This window comes from Leptonychotes weddellii, chromosome 2 (genome assembly GCF_054177405.1).
Source record: "Leptonychotes weddellii isolate Sample4059 chromosome 2, ASM5417740v2, whole genome shotgun sequence".
In the NCBI taxonomy this organism is placed as follows: Eukaryota; Metazoa; Chordata; class Mammalia; order Carnivora; family Phocidae; genus Leptonychotes; species Leptonychotes weddellii.
The window spans coordinates 71,016,434-71,036,754 of record NC_138370.1 but is presented as its reverse complement, the minus strand read 5'-3'; the positions used below and the strand labels follow the sequence as shown (position 1 = coordinate 71,036,754).

Sequence of the window (20,321 nt, the reverse complement as noted above, 5' to 3'; positions counted from 1 at the left end):
AACAAACTGAGGGTTTTAGAGGGGAGAGGGGTGGGGGGATGGGTTAGCCCAGTGATGGGTATTGAGGGCACGTACTGCATGGAGCACTGGGTGTTATACGAAAATAATGAATTGCAGATCATTACATCAAAAACTAATGATGTATTGTATGGTGACTAACATAACATAATAAAATAAAATTTAAAAAAAATAAAGAACAAGCAGGCAAAGTCACTATCTTTCAGGGATCACTGTCAAGGGGAAGTAAAACTACTATTATACAATAGGAGAAAGGAATAACATGATTGATACCAGGGGATCCTTTGGGATATGTCATGGCACTCTTTGCCTAGTTTTAATGGTAACTAGACAAATGTATTGACTCTTGTGGATCAAGGGCTCAAGCCCCTCAGGGATGAGAGTCTGGGCCATGCTACCAAGTAAGACACTGAGACCACAAGTTCTAGCTGAAAGTGAGGGCAATATAAGATAGATAATAAAGGGGGCAGAGGATGAGATTCAACTGCAAGATCAGCAATAGTGGAGGTTATAGTTCATCCAAGTAATCTAAGTTTTGGCTACCAGAATCCTAGTGAAACTACTTCCAAAACTTTTGAGAAGAAACTGATCTGAGCAGTATAAGGAGTAGACCGTGGGGTAGATGCTGTGATGCAGCACTCAGACTCCCCTTTAGGAATGAAGAATTCATTCCTCTGGGAGTGCTACCAGTAGGCAATCCTGAGTCATCAACTTTCTTCTCCACTTCAGCTAACGAAAACATTCTCATCCAAAGCTATACGGACTTTCAGGGTGGCCTACATATGATAACTGCTGAATACAATGGTTTAAAGTACCAGCCCTCTAGCCCCAACTTGGTACAGCTTTGAGGAGTCATCCCACCTGTGGAATACTCCAGAGGGATAGTAGAGGCTTCCACTGAGACTGCATCACAGCTCTAATCATCCCTGCCCAATCCTACTCTCTTCCTTTCCCTTCCCTTCCTTTCAACAAGTGTTGATCCCCAGAATACTCTCCAATAAACCACCTGCATGCTAATCTCCATCAAGGAGTGTGTTTCCTCATAGAGTCAACCTAATGGCAGACAGGACACAGTCTGAAAATGCAACTGAGCTACAAATGCCTGTCATTTCTTATGGAAAATACCCCATTCCATCCCAAACTGGGTGTAATTCAACTCAATTCTGTCACTAAGCACCTGGAGTTAGCACAGACCCCATAAGTTAAGGGCTCAGTCCTCTGCAAGACTGCCCTCACTTCCAATGCCAGCTACAAGTTCAGGGGTCCCCAGGACCCCACACTTCTCACCAACTGGCTACAAATCCAAGGGTTCCCATAACCCTCAGGTTCAATAATTCACTACTACAGAACTCAGGAAAGCACTATACTTACCATTATAGTTTTATAATAAAGTATACAACTCAGACTATTCCCAAACTTGTAGTCAAAACACTTACCATTTTATATTCTAAAATGTCATTGTGCTTCCTATTATACATTTTGTCCCTTTCAGTTCCAGAAAATAGTTTGGCAGAAGTATGGACATTTTAGAAATTAATCTCAACTTGAATAATAAAATCAGAAGGTAATGTTTCCATTTGTTTATTTGCTTACATACTCCCAGGTTAAATTATCCTTCCCACTTTCAATTTAGGCATGATCGTATCTTTTTGGAACATGAAAATTTTTTTATATTAGGTTCTACATCTATCTTTTAAACTTATTGACATCAATGGAAATGAGTATAGGAACTTCTATACCTTTCTTGATTTGTGTTTTTAAATATTCTTGGTGAGGTCACCTATGATACTTCCTCCAGGAAATATCTTTCTCGCTCACTTATTTCTTCGATGGTATTTTTAATTATTCATTCAACATGAATTTATTGGGCATTTAATATATACTAGGTATTCGGTGGGCATTATGGATTAAAAGATCTTAAGTTTTCCCTAGTTGGGAAACTGCTGCAATTATAAAGTTCTAAGAGTCTCACTACAACTTCTTGCATTTATAGAAATAATGATTTAGCATTACAAATAACTTACAACTTATTATTCATTCAAAGTAATAAGTTGAAAACAAATGTTTTTTTTTCCCTGTCATTACCTAGGTTATGTACTCCTAGCATTATTTTATAATAAGAGTCTCCATCTAACAAGCTTCTTTTGGTATCATTTAGGATTGTGTTCACCCCTAAACTAAAAGCTTGACTAATAGTTGTTTAAACCATAGGAACTCACTTAACTCATGCAACAGAAAGTCTGGGGGTAGGGGATCTAAAGGCTCAGTGGTATTATCAAGCAAACAGATTCCTTCCATCTCCTGTTCCAGCATCCTAGGCAGGGAGTTTTCCTGGCCGTGCACGCAAGACAGCTGCTGCACCTGCAGGCACCTGCTAGGAACCATCTCATCTAGAAAGAAAAGAGGGGAAAATACTTCTACTTCATTTACCATAACTATGTCACATGGCTCACCTTAGCTTCAAGAGAATCTAAAGAACATGAATCTTTAAGATTTTCAAGCACTCTGGGGCACCTGGGTGGCGCAGTTGGTTAGGCGGCTGCCTTCCTTCGGCTCGGGTCATGGTCTTGGGGTCCTGGGATCGAACCCCACATTCGGCTCCCTGCTCAGTGGAGAGCCTGCTTCTCCCTCTCCCTCTGCCTGCCACTCTGTCTACTTGTGCTCTCTCTCTCTCTGTCAAATAAATAAAATCTTAAAAAAAAAAAAAGATTTTCAAGCACTCTGTAGAAGAAAAAAAGGAGGGGATTACAAAAGAATTTGGTGTAGCCAATCTATTACATCTGCCATACTCTTCTAAAGCAGTTATTCTCAATAGATTCCATCCCTCCACAACTCGTCCTCACTCCAAATCAGAATCACCTTAGTGTGTCATATTTCTCAGGTTGGTTGAAGTGAGAAAAGTTTGAGAGACATACATTATTCAGGAGAGAATGGAAAATCTAACGTCCACTTTTTGGCTTTTGAAATATAGTTTGAATATCTGATCTTTAATGTTGGAAGTTTGGAGAACTTCAACTCACCCCTCTGTGTTATAAATTAAAAAGTACTCTTATGAAGAACTTATAACAATAGAATCCATTTTATTTCATCAAAACAAAAGCACAATCACTTTAAAATTCAGGTCTATTAACAGCTGGATTTGAGAACATGGATTGGACTTGAGACCTAAGTAGGCTACTAACACCCTGAGTCTGGTCCTTAAGACCTACTCTTAGAAGCAGAATTGCAGAGTAGACTCTAAAGCTACTTACCAGGCAGCCAGCTGCTAGATGGCACAACTCTAGGGGGCTCCAGTCACGCATACCATAATGCAGTGCATAACATGCAAGACATAGGCAAAAGCCTTGTAAAGAGAGTGGCAAGCTCCCCTTTACACAGAAGAAAACACTGCCTACTCTCTTTCAATTCTATCACATAGTCAGAAATGCAAAGAAAGTAACAAGAATAAGAGCCTGAGTTAACTTAGCTCAGGGTGCAGCCTATGTCCCCCTGTCCTTCAACTAACAGGGTGGAGAGGTATAGAAGCTTCCCCACCAACCTGTTCCCCTGGAGCAGGAGTCAGAAAGCCAGGACCTATAAGTCAAATTCATCCAGCCTTTTGTTTTTGTCAAGTTGTATTGGAAACAGCCACATCCAGTCATTTACTTATTTTTCATGGCTGCTTTCACACTACAATGACAGAGTTGAATAGTTGTGACAAAGACCATATGAACCACAAAACTGAAAATATTTACTAGCTAGCCCTTCACCAAAAAAGTTTACCAATCTCTGCCCTAGAGCAATTGACTTGGCAAGACATTTTAACCATACTCACAGTAATTTTTTTTCTTTATTATAATGTGATCCATTTCACAAAATAATATATGTGTGTACAGATACATATAGATAAAATTTGAAACAAGTGTTTCATGAGACAATACTTACCCCTTGTTATATGTGATGTACTCTGATATTTTCTCCTCTATTATATATCATGTTTTTAAAACTGGTCATAACCCACTAAATTGACTTTGCAACCCACTAATTAAACCATTAATGACCTGCAAACTCTCTGAGGCAGACATATAGGGAGAACAGTTTCTCCCTACATTTAGATGCATAAGATGCATAAGAAACACAGAAAAAAAATGATAGTAGTTGTTGTTTGTTATTTATTAACCTCCTGTTAAAATATATTATTGCAGTAAGGGAGAAAACAGATATTTAGACTTGCATGTGCTGAATATTCACTTATTCAACTTATATTTCAACAAATATTTATGTAATACCTATGTTCCAAGTACTTGCTATGGGTATAAAAGTAAGCAAAAAAGGCATGGAGCACACACTTCAGTATGGAAAACAGATTTGAAATAAATATTCACAAAAACACATAATTACCAACTGTAATATGAAAGAAAATTACTAAGTTCCATAAGTTTACAATGTGAGAGGTAGATGGAAACATTCAGTTTTGGAGGTGAGGCTTTGTCTGGTTGGAATGGCTTTACTCGGGAAGTGAAACTGGAGCTGATAACTTTAAGAATGAGAAGTTAATTAGACAAACAGAGTGAGAGAGGAGGAGAGCAGGACCCAGAAGAGTCCACTTGAAAATCAACTTTAATAATTACAATAACTAGCATTATACAGAATCTACTGTATTTCTCTAAGTACTTTATCCATAATAAGTCATAATTCTGCTAGAAAGAGGCAGATATGAAACCAGAAGCCATGCCCCTAAGAACTGCAATATCAAACTGCTAACTGAATCAAACAAGATGTCACTGGTATATTTGGAAGGCAGCATTAGAGAATGAGAAAAACATGTACTACAGCTACACATATATTTAAATCTTTATCTCTCTGAGTGACCCTGGGCAGATTATTTCTCCAAGCCTCAGTTGCTTTAGTAGAAAGTTAAATTTTATGAAGATTAAACTAAATAATATACTATTGCCTGATATATGGTAAATATATAAACATTAACCCTTTCTTTCCATATTCTACTCACTCACCAGACTCCAAGCTCTTGAAGACATATGACTAAATGTAAGTTCCTTATTCATTCAACATACAAATTGCCGGTGAAAAGCAAAAGGACAAAAAAGGCATTCCTTCAAAATTCTGACAGAAAATTACCTTCTACCCAAAAATGCTATACCCAACCCCTCTATTAAATAAGTATGAGAGCAGAAAAGATATTTAATGACATGCAAGATCTCAACAATTTCACTCCAATGCACCATTCTTAGGTTGTTACTGGCAAATGATCTCCACTAAAATGAAGAGGTAAACCAAAAAGGAGGAGCATGGAAAGCAGAACACAGAAAGGGATAGAGATAAAGAGGACTCCCAACATGTTGGTGAAAGAGAGTCCCACCAGGCCTACAGAGCTGTCAATCCCAGCTGGGGTCTAACAAGGGAGAGCATTGGCTTCAGAAAAAAAACTGACAAATCATCAATGTATTTTACTATACTGAGAAGAATTTCAAAGTTCTATGGGAAATTTATAGGCTAAATTAATAAAAGAAATATAGAAAGAACAAAATAGAGAGCCTAGAAACAAATCCATGATTATATGGTCAATTAATCTACAACAAAGGAGACAAGAATATACAATGGAGAAAAGACAGTCTCTTCAATAAATGGTGCTGGGAAAACTGTACAACTACATGTAAAAGAATGAAACTGGACCACTTTCTAACATTATACAAAAAAATAATCTCAAAATGGATTAAATATCTAAATGTGAGACCTGAAACCATAAAAATCCTAGAAGAGAAGACAGGTAGTAATTTCTCTGACATGAGCATAGCAACATTTTTCTAGATAGGTCTGCTAAGGAAAGAAAAACAAAAGCAAAAATAAACTCTTGGGACCATATCAAAATAAAAAGCTTTTGCACAGCAAGGGAAACCATTAACAAAGCAAAAAGGCAACCTACTGAATGAGAGAAGATACATTCAGTAAGGGGTTAGTGTCCAAAATATATAAAGAATTTAAACAAACAAACAAAAAAGAATTTATACAACTCAACACCAAAAAGAACAATCTATTAAAAATGGGCAGAGGACCTGAATAGACATTTTTCCAAAGAAGACATACAAATGGCCAACAGATACATGAAAAGATGCTCAAGATCACTAATCATCAGAGAAATGCAAATCAAAACCACAATGAGATATCACCTTATACCTATAAGAATGGCTGAAATAAAAAAGATAAGAAATAACAAATATTGGCAAGGATGTGGAAAAAAAGGAACCCTCAGACACTGTTGGTGGGAATGTAAATTGATACAGCCACTGTGGAAAACAGTATTGAAGTTCCTCAAAAAATTAAAAATAGAAATACCATATAATCCAATAATTCCACTACTGGGTATTTATCCAAATATATCAAAAACGCTAATTTGAAAAAATATATGCACCCCTATGTTTATTGCAGCATTATTTACAATATCCAAAATATGGAAGCAACCTGAGTCCCTGGATAGACAAATGGGTAAGGAAGATGTGAGATACACACACACACACACATACACACACACACACACGAATATTACACAGCCATAAAAAGGATAAGATCATACCATTTGCAACAGCATGGAAAGACCTAGAGGGTATTATGCTAAGTGAAATAGGTCAGATTGAGAAAGACAAATACCACATGATTTCACTCATGTGGAATCTAAAAAACAAAAATGAATAAACAAACAAAAAGCAGAATCAGGCCTATAAGTACAAAGAACAAACTGATGCTGCCAAAGGGAAGAAGGGTAGGAGGGATGGGCAAAATGGGTGAAGGGGATTGGGAGATACAAGCTTCCAGTTATGGAATGAATAAGTCACAGGAATAAAAGGTACAGCATAAGAAATATAGTCAATGATATTGTAATAGCCTTGTATGCTGACAGATAGTAGCTACCCTTGTGATGAGCACAGCATAATGTTTAAACTTGTCAAATAGCTACATTGTGCACCTGAAACTAATGTAACACTGTGTATCAACTTCACTCAAAAAAAAATAATAATTAGAAAAAGAAACATAGAAAACAAAGCAAATTTTTTAAAATGAAGCAATGTTAACTCAATGAAAGGTAAAAATTGTACAAAAAAGGAAATAGAAACATGGCTTAGCTATGAACAATATTTACATACTTATAACTATATGTACAAATATCATTCATTTAAACAAAAATTATGACATAGTTGTATGGAGAGGAAAGAGGGCAAAGGAATGTGTAGGTCTGTGGCTGTGTATGCAATGGGTAGCACAGGGAGAAATACAAGAGCTATATCTTCATCTTACATAGTAGGAGGCAAGCTGAAAGAAAGCCTGAAATTTAAAAATTATTATCTTATCATTGTCTAATTTCCATTTTTTGTTTTTAATATTTTAAATAAATTATTTCTAAATTTTAAAAATAATAAAATTTAAAAATAAAAAAACAGTAGTATATTAGAAATATGGTGGAAATAACAGAAGAAAAAACTAAATAGCATTGAAAGCAGTGGAGAAGGGATTGGGGGTAGGGAGGGTAGAGAGAAGAACAGCTGTTCTTGTTATAAGCCTTACAGTAGTTTTGTGTATTTGTGTGTGATAAATAAAAATTTAATGTAAAAATGGTATTAAATGAAATCTTGCCATTTGCCATCCAACGACGTGGATGGAACTAGAGGATATTATGCCAAGTGAAATAAGTCAATCAGAGAAAGACAAATACCATATGATTTCACTCATATGTGGAATTTAAGAGACAAAACAGATGAACATAGGGGAAAGGAAGGAAAAATAAAATAAGATGAAAGCTGAGAGGGAGGTAAACCATAAGAGACTCTTAAATATAGGAAACAAAGGGTTTCCTGAGGGCTGCTGGATGGGAGGTGGGGGGGGGGAATGTGGTAATTGGGTGATGGGCATTAAGGAGGGCACTTGATGTAATGAGCACCGGGTGTTATCTGCAACTGATGAATCACTAAATTCTACCTCTGAAACTAATATATACATATGTATGCATGTGTGTATGTATATATGTATGTATGTATGCATGTATATATGTATATGATATTCAAGGGGCGCCTGGGTGGCTCAATCAGTTCAGCATCTGATTTTGGCTCAGGTCATGATCCCAGGGTCCTGGGATTGAGCCCCACATCAGGTTCCCTGCTCAGTGGGGAGTTGGCTTCTCCCTCTCCCTCTGTCCCTCTCCCTGCTTGTTCTCACTCTCTTTCTCAAATAAATAAAATCTTTTTTTAAAATTTTATTTTATTATGTTAGTCACCATACAATAAAAACTGATATTCAAATTAAGTGCTTGTAGAACCCTTGAAGTACCTCTGCAGACTTCCACAATAAGTGTTTTAAAATTATTTAGATATCCCAGGGAATCTCTTAGAATACTGAACAAGGTGCTGGAGCTTGCACAGTAGATAACAAAAGCACAACTGAGTTTATATAAATATTTTATTTGGGGTCACTTGGATTATACTTATGACAACACTATAAAGTATCATTATCCCATCTGACAAATGGAAAACCAGTTTGAATAACTCAAGAAAACACCCACTAGTATAAAGAAGTTGTGTGTGGCTCCTGCACAGCATCAAAGAAGACATTCAATTTCTCTTGAATATCAAAATCACAATTCTAGGACCAAAGCATTTTTTCAAGTGTCTAATATAAATTTCTTTTCCTGAAATTGAATCATATTGAAAGTGAAATCAGAAAAGTTGTTCACCAAATCATCTCTTTGTAGCATATTTCTACCTTGCTATTCATTCCACTAACATATTTTTTATTACTGTTCTATTATTTATCGTCAACAATAAAATTTACTACAAATTCACAATATGTGAAAAGTTATCAGCAGCAAAAGAATGTATGAGCTGTAAAACTCCACAAAACCATAAAAACTTATTTCTGAGGAATGACAGACAACAAATGATAATTGCATACTGATAAATGCATACTGATGATCTATGTGAATACCATATGTCCTGGAGTCAGATCCTATTTTTGGTAAGCTAGTCATTTAAGTGTGAATTATGGAGAATGCTTATAGTACATTAAGATCCATAAATTCACAAATTTAATTGGAAAGTGTCCTTAATAGTGTGAACAATCTATGATGAAGAATTTGGATGAGGATTAAGACTTTATTCAGCATTTAAATAACCCCAGGTAAATCAAACATTATTTTTGCCCTTTGACAAGCTTTAACCTAAAAATTCTTAAAAGGTGCTTATTTTCTTATAAATACAATGAAATTTGTCTTAAAAACTATTCCTAGTGGGTCACCTACTAAACAACAGTGATTCTAAAAAGTTAGTATAACTATTCTAGATAAGTTATCTCCTTACTCCCTATAGTCTTATTTTCTACTGGAGGTTGGAATGGTGGAAGCAAACAAACAAAAGTAATTACAAATGAAGGGAATGGTTTTATGCTTCAGTAGGACCTCAGTGTTTTTAGGCAATCCTTTAATCTGTCTCTACAGTCATCCCCCCCTTATCCATAGGAGGTATGTTCCAAGACCCCTGCTGAATTCCTGAAAATATAGATAGTACCAAACCCTGTTTTTCCAAATACTGTTTTTTCCAATAAGGTATACCTATGAAAAGTTTAATTTATAAATTAGGCACAGTAAGAGATTAACCACAAAAACAACAAAATAAAACAATTATAACAATGTATTATAATAAAAGTTATGTGGATGTGGTCTTTCTTTCAAAATACCTTATTATACTGTACTCACCTTCTTGCGATGTGAGATGATAAAATGCCTGCATGAAGTGAAGCGAATGTTGTAGGCATTGTGACAAAGCATTAGGCACTACCTTGTGAAGAAGATACAGAAGAGGATCGTTTGCTTCTGACCATGGGTAACTGAAACCACAGAAAGTGAAACCACAGATGGGTGGTGAGGAGGGAGGAATAGTACTGTAGTTGGATCCTGTCTTGTTTTTCTCACCAATGCTAACAGAGAATCCTAAACCTCTTTATTCCATGCCACACTCCTCAAGTTCTCTCAAGAGATTATATCAGGAAGAATGTATGTTGCAAGTGATTTAAGCAAAAGAGATATTATTGGTGTGTGGGGGGAGGCTTTATTGACTCTCATGCATCATTGATGCTTAATATCCTTCTTGAAATCCTCAATCTTCCTGGCTTCTGTGATATCACTCTCTTAAAATTCTTGTTCTTCTCTGTCATCTTTTCAAGTTCCTCTTCCTTTCTTCTTTTAAAAAAAGAGTTCTTCTGACTCTTTTTTTAAAAAGATTTGTGCTATTTATTTGAGAGAGAGAGAGCATGGGGGAAGGGCAGAGGGGAGGAGGAGAATCTCAAGTAGAAGCAGCGCTGAGCACAGAGCCTGAGGCGGGGCTTGATCCCACAACCCTGAGACCATGACTTGAGCCAAAATCAAGAGTCTCACCCTTAACCAACTCAGCCATCCAGGCACTGCCCCCTTTATCTGACTCTTAAATTCTAATGTGCCCCAGAGCTATTCTGAGTTCTTCTCTTTTCATTTGACACACTGTCCTTGGGTAATTTTATCCATGCCCATAGTCCGAAGTACCAACTGTACTCATGATTACCAATTCTCTTCTCTTCCCTTTTTCCTTCTTCTCCTCCTCCTCCCCATCCTCCTCCCTCTCCACCACCTCCTCCCCCTTCCTCCTCCTTCTTCCTCTTCCTCCTCTTCCCCTCCTCCTCCTTCTTCTTCCTCTTCCTACTCCCCTCCTCCTGCTTCTTCTTCTCTCTCCCTCTCTCTCTCCATCTATCATTTTATCTAACAAATATTCATCGAGAATTATACAATGTCAGGCATCATGCCAAGCACTCTGGACCAGATTCCTGCCAGAGCTCCAGATCCACATAGTCTATGTGACCTTTCTCTATGTGCCTCAAAGGCACCTTAAATTCAGGGTGTCCAGAACTAAACACATTACTCCCTAATCCTCCAAACATATTCCTCATTCTGTATTCCTTGGCCTATAGACAAGCATTATCATTCAGAAGGGTGCCCAATCAAGAATCCTAAGAGTCACACCTGAGCTCCCCGGCATTATTCTCCCTGCTTCTAATCAGTTTCTAAATTCTACCTCTTAAGTATTTCTGTCTGTTGTATGGTGGTTGTGTGACCATGCTCTTGAGTCAAAACTAAGCAATACCACTTGCTAACTGTATAACATTAAACCTAAGTTATTTAATCTCTCTAGATCTCATCTTTCTACTCTGTAAAATGGGGATGGAGCCCATTTCATAGAGACATGGTAATAAATGAAACAATCCACATACAGTACATAGTACTGTATCCAGCACACAGAAAGTATTCAATAAATAAAGATCATCTTAATAACATCATCTCTATTGACATTATGTTAGTTCAAACCTCTGTCCTTTCTTGGCTAACATCCTAACTGGTCTGCAATAGCATCTTAATTGGTCTCCGTGTGTCTTATCTTGTCCCTCATCAGCCCATTCTTCATATGGCTACCCAAAAATCTGATCTAAAATAAATTAGCATAAAATAGAAATGCAGTAAACTACAAAGTGAATAGTTCATAGTCAATTAATAACATATGGAGGAAAAAAGTCTCCCCATATAGGGTCTACCTAAAAATTAGCAGGTCAATAATAGTAAAGACAGAGATTTATAACCAACTTTCGACAGAAATCACATTTCCATATATTAGCAAACTTCCTCCACAGAAAATACTATCATATCCATTAAGCTTGGCCTAACCAAAGCAAGTAGTTAAGCTCATTTATTACAAGACTTTAGTTCTTGGTTCTTTGTTGATTGTTCAAAACCTAAAGGAAATGAATGTTCATAACTATTTTCAATACCAAGGGAAGTCCACCAATAAAAAGACCTGGGTAGTACTGAATTTTTGATAAGCACGTTAAAATTTTGTTAATAAATAAATAAAATTCTTAATTGTCAACAACCTGAGGAACTTTGGGGATGGAAAGAGATACAGCATAAAAAGATTTACCTGGAATCTATTATAAGAATTTAGCCATAAAAAGCCTGGGCAAGGTTAAATCATGTTGGTAAAATAGTTATCATTTGATATATTATGGAAATCTTTTTAAAGAGCAAAATTATACCACTGAATTTTGTGTTTCTATTCTAAAGTGGGAGAAACCTTACAGCAAAATGTAAGAGAGAATTCCTTTTAACCTGATAGGCTGGAACAGGCTAATATCATTTGTATCTATAAATACTGATCTATTAGATATTAGCCTACCTCATATTGTCTATGATCAATAACATGTCTTGATTGGACTATAATAAACTGGCCCCTATCTGTATCACTCAAACAGAAAAATACTCCCCAAGAAAGGTATGGTTTGGTTTAACAAAGCAAAGGAATTTACCTAAAAATGTGCAGATAACTAAGAAAATTTTAATCAACCTTTTTACCATGTTCTGAAAAAAAATGCATAAAATGGCATTTTCTCATTATTTAATCACATATTTAATTAAACACACACAAAATTGATATTGTTTTCACTCTTTAAATAAACAAGGCAATGTTATCGTCTTGATTATCAACTCAAAAGACTCAGAGAAAGAAATATTCAGAATACCTTTTCATTGTTGAATGATCTCTGCTTTGTAAAGATTCTACAGCAAACCAAACCTTATAGAATAAGTAATATTCTCATTACTGCTGCTCTTTGGAAATAATTTCATCTGTCATGTAATCCCATCTTGAGCTATGTCATTAAAAAGTTATAAAAGACAGAGATTGAAAGATCAAGATTAGTTCCTTCACAGATGAGACCACAAAATCAATGAAGCAGCATTATTCACACACACAAAAAGAAAATGCACAACTTTTACTGCTCTTATACCAAAAAAAAGGTTAAAAGGCAGAATTTCCATATCATCACACCACAAATCCTGGTCGCAAATGTATGTCATTGTTTGCGTATGCATTTGGAGAGTTGGGAAGGGAAATTGTTCAGAGATTTTTTTTTAATGGCTACAAAGTGATGGCATATTCTAAAAAGAAAGGCATTTTTTTGAAATCCTGCCTTACTCCAAAGCACAAAATATTATTTAAAAAATTTGTTGACGGGGCGCCTAGGTGGCCAGATGGTTAAGCATCTGCCTTCGGCTCAGGTCATGATCTCCAGGTCCTGGGATCGAGCCCCACATAGGGCTCCCAGTCAGTGAGGAGTCTGCTTCTCCTTCTCCCTCTGCCTCTCCCCCTGCTTGTGCTCTCTCTGTCTCTGTCTCTCTCTCAAATAAATAAATCTTTTAAAAAATTGTTGGTAAATAATGCATTAGATGCTTTCTATAATATTGGAGCTCAAATTTATACCTTCCTTAGCTCTGTCTAGAATAAACAAATGCACAGATCTAAAGATGTATATGTGTTTACTTTTTAGCACATATGAAAAAAGATGGTATTTGACTCAAATTAATTTTAACAGTGAATATGACTAATAATATGTGTAACTTTCAGGCTAACATAGCAGTTCCCATAGGTGATAATAGAAGAAAAAGAGTGAGCATAATGTGATGAAAGAAATATACATGAATCCATTCCAGTTGCTTCTATAGAATTTGATGAAATGAACAGTTCCCTATAAGGCCAGTTAAAACTGCTGATGAAGCTTTCAGAAAGATTGCATAAATCATTTTGAAACTTTCAATTTTGGTCTAGCACTATTACATTCTTCACAAAATCTTCAGCAATAATCAACATTTTCATCTTATTGAGAAAAGAAATTTTGCAAGAAGCAGTTCATCTTTCATTTGATGTATGAAGTCTATTTCAAATGTATGCTCAATCTCTAGAGATAAATTCAATAGCATGTTCTCAAGAACAGCCTCTCAGTCAGTCCTATCTTTAAACAAAAGATAGCTGCACTGCCAGGGGCACCTGGGTGGCTCAGTCGTTAAGCGTCTGCCTTTGGCTCAGGTCATGATCCCAGGGTCCTGGGATCGAGCCCCGCATCGGGCTCCCTGCTCAGCAGGAAGCCTGCTTCTCTCTCTCCCACTTCCCCTGCTTGTGTTCCCTCCCTCACTGTGTCTCTCGTTGTCAAATAAATAAATAAAATCTTAAAAAAAAAAAAAGATAGCTGTGCTGCCAATATATTGCTGTTGTTTTGATAAACGACTGTGGTAACATATCATTCCAGTTAAACAGGCTCTACTCACCACAGTATTTCTTTCCTTCGTATCAGTCACCAACATTCATTTCTTAGATTAAGCTTTGTTTCCTTCACATTCTGTACAATATGTGCTTGAGAATAAACATTCAATTTTCAACACCCTCATTATTATCCCTACCTAACAATATCCTAAAAGAGCAGTGTGGTATAGTAGAAATTATATGAACTTTGAAATAAGACAGATCTTGATTAGAAACTCAAGATCACTTACTCAATATATGACCTTGAGAAAATTACCCTGTGTCTGTTTCATTATCCATAAAATAAGAATAATACTTCACTTGCAAATTTATTGTAAAAATTAGGTGTAGTACATTTAGAAAATACATCTCCTCACCAAGTAATAAATATAAAAGCTTGCATTAAAGCAATATGTTCTCATCCTCTCTTGTTGATCTCTACCTTTTTGCACAGACAATGCTTTTATTACTATATTACTATTTTAATAATACTAAGAAGGCCTCCATGAATTATTTAATCTCCTTCCTCACTCTCCACATTATCATTGATACATTTCCCACATCTGCTGCTTTCATTCCCACCCAGGTGATCCTATAAGAACTGGAGTCAGCTCCAGAATTTCTATATAGAAGGAACTTGGAACAATGATCTGGTAGGAAGGACACATCAGGAAAATAGTCTTAAAGTGAATTCGCACAGCAAGGACACTATTTTAGTTTCAGTGTAAGTAGAGGGATTTTTGCATTGATGCTGTACTTACAAAGCAAGGACCCTGTTTTTCATATATGTTATATGTTTTAGAGGTAGTTTTTCAGGAGGTTGATGTAGATACAAAGAACCTAAAAATCCCCTTCCTTGCATGATGCCCAGCCATCATTTGGCCCATCATCAACCATTAACCTCCATGACACTTTTCAAAATTGCATTCTTAGATCACATTTGTACCTATACCAAGAACACTCTTCTTTTCTCATAACCTATTTCCTCTTCCATGTCCATGGCTATCCTAAGAGATATTAAAAGTTATAAACTGTTCATTTCCCATCATCTAATTTTGACCAAAATTTCAGTTTTCTTTTTTTTTTATATTTTATTTATTTATTTGACAGAGAGAGCAGGAACACAAGCAGGGGGAGTGGAAGAGGGAGAAGCAGGCTTCCCACTGAGCAAGGAGCTCAATGTGGGGTTCCATCCCAGGACCCCGGGATCATGACCTGAGCTGAAGGCAGACGTTTATGACTGAGCCACCCAGGCGCCCCTAAATTTCAGTTTTCTTGAATTCCTAAAGCTGCAATAAACTGGCTAATGCTGGAGCCAGACTGCCTGTGTTCAGGCAAGTGTGTTACTTTGGGCAAGTTCCTTATCCCCAGCTTCTTCATCTGTAAAATGAAGTTAACAGTGGTAATCTTTCCATAGGATTGTTGCAAGGACTAAATGAATTAATAATGTAAAGTTTGGAAGTTAGTGAAAATATAAAGTTTAGCTATTATTAACCTTTAACTAAGTTAAAATGGTACCATCTTATATATATGCAGCATTCATATAGGCACTTACCTGTAAGAAACTGCCACATAATCAGGTCCTTGAGATATTTAGCAATTAAGTCCCACTGAGTGGTGTCCCAAATCCATTATTTTTCCCTTTTTATCTGTAGCAAATTGTCATTTTTTTTTTCATTCATTCTACATGTATCCATTGAGTCCTAACTATGTGCCACACACTGTGCTGGAAGCTGAGAATGTAATGGTGAATAGAAACAGATATTTCCCTTGTGTTGCTTTTATACAGTGGGGGAGAACACCACCATTCCAATAATCATAAAACAAATAGAAAACATTAACTATGAAAAATGTTACAAGGTGAGGTGCATGATGCTGTAAGAAAGCCAATTTGCCAAAAATCAATTTGCAGAAAGTCAATTTGCCAAAAGTCAATTTTCCAAATGACTGATTCACTGAATTCCCTAACAGACAATTCACTGAAAGTGAGTTTGCCAGAAGCCAATTTCTAGAAAATCAATTTGATGAAAAGTAGTCTGCCAAATCATCATTTTACCAAATGACCAATCCACTGAATTATTGAAGATTTTTTGAAGTCTTCATTTCACCAAAGTTTCAATGCAGTCCTTTTATGACAGCTCTTCAGTCCCAAATTTGACAGTCTATCTGGGCTGAATATCAGTTTCATGTTTTCACATTTCAGATGCCAAGCCCTTACTAATGCCCAATGATCTAATGTAAGCAAATGGTGGGCTTCTCTTTAAATGCAGTTTACTGTCTTCAGACTTAAGCTTCTGCCTATCTCTACCTCTTCCAGAAAGACAGCTGCAGAGAACCATCCTAGGCCAGGGTGATGAACTGGTCATCTGCAAACTGACTTTTGCCAAATTTCTTCTTAGCAAATTGGTCATTCATGAAATTGACTCTCAGTTAACTGTTTCTCAGTGAAATTACCAAGAGTCCATGTCTTGAGAGGCTATCACTGGGGAATCTGACCTTGTCAGACAGGTGAAGGAAGATTTCATTGAGCAAAAAATAACTGATGTCAGAAGGATAACTTAAAAAAACACCCAAACAGGGTGCCTTGATGGCTCAGTCCATTAAACATCTGCCTTCAGCTCAGGTCATGATCCCAGGGTCCTGGAAGCCAGTCCAGCATCAGGCTCCCTGCTCTGCAGGGAGTCTGCTTCTCTCATTGCCCCTCTTCCACTCATTCTTTCAATCCCCCTCTCTCAAATAAATAAATAAAATCTTAAAAAAAAAAAAAAAACCCAAACAAAAGGAAGGGGAAACAAAGGGAACAGCATATACAAAAACTATTTGCAAGAAGAAAGCACCAAAATTACAACAGTTTGTAAAATGGCCAGAGTGGCTGGAATTCAGAGAACAAGGGGGAGCATGGTGTAATTTGAGGCAAGAAATATAGTTGGGAGCTAGACCATGTTGTGCCTCACAGACCATAGTAAAGACTTCTGTTGTTACATTAAGAATGAGGATCCATAATCTATTGTAAGTAGAGAATGACATGAGAAGATTTTCATTTTGAAAGATCATTTTGCAAGTGGTATAGAGATCATATTTTAAGAGTGTGATCACATAGGCTGTTTTCTCACCTGGAAATGTATTATTGCAGTAGTTCAGGAGAGTGGAGATAGTACTTAGACTAGGGGGTATAGAAAAAGTGGAGATAAGTAAATCACTTACAGAGGTTTTTACAATGTAGAAACAAGAGAATTCATTATGGAATAGTGGATATGGGGATGAAAAAGAGAAAAAAATCCATGGACAACTCCTAGATTTCTGGTTTGCAGAAGCAGATTGATGTTGCCATTCCTGAGAAAGAAAAAAATTAGGAGGGGAGGAAAAGATAGCAGAGGAGTAGGGGACCCTATTCCAACCGGTCCCCAGAATTGAGCTGGATATCTTCCAGACCACTCTGAACACCCATGAAATCAGCCTGAGATGTAAGAAGATATATCTGGATCTGTACAAACAGAATATTGCAGGCTGTTGGTTTTAAGGTATGAAGCAGGGAGCCAAGATTCGTGGGCACATATCTGAAGATAAATGGAAGGGGGAGGGAGCTGTGGGGATCCTACACCAACAGTGAGTGATAGCCTCCTGATCTGGGGACAGGGCACAGACTCGCAGACTGGTAGCAGTGGGGAAAGGACTTTAGGGCAGTGCCCCCAGACTGAAACCTGGAGCAGCGGGGCCACCCGTGCAAAGAGGGGGTGGCTGGCTGTTTTAGAAGCACAAAGGGCAGAGACATGCCCCCATGCCCAGACCTGTAAGCAAGGACTGGGATCCCTGCTGAGGGGCGCACAACCCAGGACACTGCAGTTTATAGCAGCACAGACAGAAACAGATAGTGTGGCCTGGAGAGCTCACTGAAGAACAGACTGTGATCTCTCTGTTCTGATGCAGAGGGTTCGAAACGATATCTTCTGCTCTGACTCTTGGAAAAGATGCGGAAAGCCTCCAGGGAAAGCCGCCTGAGAACAAAAGTCCCCCAAAAGCGGTTTTAACTGAGCCCATCGCCCACCACAGGGAGCAGGGCAACTCTGCCCAAATGGGGTTGCCTGAGTACATGGCAGGCCCCTTCCCCAGAAGACAGGCTGGGAGAACAAGAGGCCGACAACCCTAAGGTCCCTCTAAAACAGGTGCATCTTACTTGGGTTGTGATCAATAATTTGGACTCTGTATGTTCCCTCAACCACCCCTCAACAGAACGACTAGAAGGAGGAACCCCCAAAATAGGAAAGACTCAGAGACTGTGACTGCTGCCACAGATTTACAAATGGCTACAGATATAACCAAGACGTCAGAAATGGAATTCAGGGTAGCAACTGCAAAGACAATAGCTGGAATGGAGAAATCAATTAAAGGTAACATAGAGTCTCTAAGGGCAGAAATGAAAGCTAAACTGGCAGAACTTAAAAATGCTATCAATGAGATCCAATCTAATCTAGATAATCTAACAGCTAGAGGAAGTGAGGCAGAAGAATGAATTAGTGATCTAGAAGACCAATTAACAGACAAGAAGGAATAAGAGGGGGCCAGGGAAAAACAACTCAAAACCCATGAAAATAGAATCAGAGAAATAAGTGACACCATGAAACGTTCCAATGTCAGAATTATTGGGATCTCTGAGGGGATGAAGAGAGAGAAAGGACTAGAAGATATATTTGAGCAAATAGTAGCTGAGAACTTCCCTAATCTGGGGAATGAAACAAACATTCATGTCCTAAGGCAGAGAAGATCTCTCCCAAGATCAAGGAAAACAGGCCAACGCCTCGGCATGTAATAGTAAAATTCGCAAATCTTAGAACCAAGGAAACCATCTTAAGGGCAGTTAGGGAGAAGAGATTCCTTACATACAGAGGGAGGAACATCAGAATAACATCAAACCTATCCACACAGACAAGCCAGAAAGGGCTGGCAACATATTCAGGGTACTAAATGAGAAGAACATGCAGCCAAGAATACTTTATCTGGCAAGGCAGTCATTTAGAATAGATGGAGAGATGTAGATCTTCCAAGAACAGCAGAAACTGAAAGAATATGTGACCACTAAGCTGGCACTGCAAGAAATATAAAGGGGGGGTTCTATAAAAGGAGAAAGACCCCAAGAGTGATATAGAACAGAAATTTACAGAGACAATCTACAGAAACAAGGTCTTCACAGGCAACATGATGACAATAAATTCATATGTTTCAATAATCACTCTTAACGTGAACAACCTAAATGCTCCCATAAAACGGCACAGGGTTGCAGATTGGATAAAAAGACAGGACCCATCCATATGCTGTCTACAAGAGACTCATTCTGAACCTAAAGATACATCCAAACTGAAAGTGATGGGATGGAGATCCATCTTCCATACCAATGGACCTCAAAAGAAAGCTGGGGTAGCAATTCTTACATCAGACAAATTAGATTTTAAACTAAAGACTGTAGTTAGAGACACAGAAGGACACTATATCATTCTTAAAGTGTCTATCGAACAAGAAGATCTAACAATTGTAAATATCTATGCCCCCAACATGGCAGCAGCCATCTACATAAGCCAACTGTTAACCAAAATAAAGAGTAACATTGATAACAATATGTTAATTGTAGGAGACCTCAATACTCCACTCTCAGCAATAGATACATCATCTAAGCAGAAAATCAACAAAGAAACAAGAGCTTTGATTGACACATTGGACCAGATGGATCTCATAGATATATACAGAACATTCCACCCTAAAATAACAGAATACTCATTCTTCTCAAGCACACATGGAACGTTCTCCAGAATAGACCACATACTGGGTTACAAATCAGGTCTCAACCAATACCAAAAGATTGATATTATTCCCTGCATATTCTCAGACCATAATGCTTTAAAACTGGAACTCAATCACAAGAAAAAATTTGGAAGAAATTCAAACACTTGGAAGCTAAAGACCACTATGCTCAAGAATGTTTGGGTCAATCAGGAAATCAAAGAACTTAAACATTCATGGAAACCAATGAGAACAAAAACACATTGGTCCAAAACTTATGGGATACTGCAAAAGCAATCCTAAGGGGGAAATACATAGCCATCTAAGACTCACTCAAAAAAAATAGAAAAATCCTGAATTCACCAACTAACTTTACACTTTAAAGAACTAGAGAAA

General features: G+C 37.3%; 2 long non-coding RNA genes across 2 annotated transcripts in view; both read right to left on the bottom strand.

Moving 5' to 3' along the window:
- Positions 1–12,707, bottom strand: part of LOC145720106 (uncharacterized) — a 34,703-nt gene extending 21,996 nt beyond the window's left edge. Inside the window, exons 1-2 of the long non-coding RNA XR_014142841.1 lie at positions 12,598–12,707; positions 9,755–9,885 (exon numbers count right to left, since the gene is read on the bottom strand). This is a non-coding gene — a long non-coding RNA (uncharacterized LOC145720106). The remainder of the gene's footprint in view (positions 1–9,754; positions 9,886–12,597) is intronic.
- LOC145720105 (uncharacterized) overlaps positions 1–20,321 on the bottom strand; it is a 134,106-nt gene that overhangs the window by 91,991 nt on the left and 21,794 nt on the right. The gene's annotated exons all lie outside the window — the stretch shown is intronic.